Raw genomic sequence first — 1,759 nt, 5'->3', positions numbered from 1 at the left:
TATCCAGCTGCAGCAGGCAGTGACTATTGCCGCGTTCAAAACAACTGGGACCTCGGATAACTAAATCAGTGCTTTCAAGACCGCTAGGTACTCAGGAAAAAACGATATTTCTAAAGCTCCGACTTTCCAACCTGGAGATCACCGACTTCATGATTTGACCTCGGTTATTTTCGAGTTTCCATTTGTCTTGAAAACACCATAAATCTAGCCTGTCACTAAAGCTAACCGGTCACTAAACCAATACCCATCTACTGGCCGTGGTTAATCCCTACCACATAGATGTGAATTTTTCTTTCCTAGATTCCTTTCCTCCTTTCCTCGCTCCCTTGCCTTTCCTAATTTCTTAGCTTCCTTTCCTAACTACATTTTCTTCTTCCTTTCCTTGCCTCTCTACTGGTCATAGTTAATCTCAAACACATACATGTAAACACCTCCTTTTCTTTCTTGAAATTCCTTTCCTCTCTTTTCCTAGCTTCCTCTCCACCTTCCAAATCTCTCTTTCCTTATCTCCTTACCTTTCCTAGTTCATGTTTTCCTTTCCTAGCTCCCTTGTCCTAGCTTTCTTTCCTTCTTCCTTTCCTCCTTTTCTCTCTCCCTGTCCTTTCCTCCTTTCCTAGCTCCTTTTCTTTTCCTCCTTTCCTAGATTACTTTCATTTCCTAGCTTCCTTTCCTAGTTCCTTTTTACCTTTGCTTGCTTCATTTCCTTGTTCATTTTCTTTCCTCCTTTTATTTCTTAGATTCCTTTCCTCGCTCCATTTCCTTTCCTGGTTCGCTTTCTTTTCCTCCTTTCCTAGCTTCCTTTTCTTTCCTAGCTTCCTTTCCTCAACTCCATCCATAGTTCTCTTTCCTTATCTCCTTTCCTAGCTAATTTCCACCTTTCCTAGCTCCCTTTCCTTCTTCCCTTTCTTCCATCATTTTCTTTCCTAGATTCCTTTCCTTGCTCCCTTTCCTTTTGTCCTTTCCACTCTCCCTTTCCTTTTGTCCTTTTCTAGCTCCCTCCTTTTCCTCATTTCCTAGCTTCTTTCCTAGATTCCTTTCTTTCCCTAACTCCTTTCTTTTCCTAGCTTCCTTTCCTTCTTTCCTGGCTTCCTATTCTCCCCTACCCCCATTTCCTCGCTTCCTTCCCAATCTCGCTTTCTTATCTTTTTTATTTTCCTAGCTCCTTTCCTCCTTTCCTAGCTCCCTTTGCTTGCTTCCTATTCTCTTTCCTTTAATTTACTAATTTTCTTTCCTAGAACCCTTTCCTCTCTTCCTCGTCCCTTTCTTTTCCTTCTTTCATAGTTGGCAGAACGAGCAGCTGGCGAGTGCCTATTGGCTCGTTCCTACAGGCCTGGGCAGGTCCTAATCTAGCATGTATTTTATATTGACATTAGGGAGCGCCTACTCTGTGAAGTGCGCATGTGCAATAACTCAATTCGCGCTTGCACTGATTTTGAACAACATCCTTTTTTTTGTTTTTTTTTGTTTATATATATATATATATATTATTATTTTACTTTTGCATATTGTAAGGTGTACAAAACTTAGTCAACTCTGTTGGCAACAAATGTTCGTTTTGGGAATAGAAAACTGTTTTGAAATCAAATGTTTCATCGATGAGAAAATGAGCAGAAAGTCGGCCAAAATCCATCTCGCTCCATCTTCTCTCACTGCCGACCACTGGGCTTCCTATCATCACCATATTTGGTGGTGAGTGGAAACGCCAGCAGGATACTTCACATCTATAAATCCGATGAAACATCTGGCTCAATGTTCTATT

Source organism: Salvelinus fontinalis, chromosome 13, assembly GCF_029448725.1.
Source record: "Salvelinus fontinalis isolate EN_2023a chromosome 13, ASM2944872v1, whole genome shotgun sequence".
Taxonomy (NCBI): Eukaryota; Metazoa; Chordata; class Actinopteri; order Salmoniformes; family Salmonidae; genus Salvelinus; species Salvelinus fontinalis.
This window is presented reverse-complemented; position numbering follows the sequence as displayed.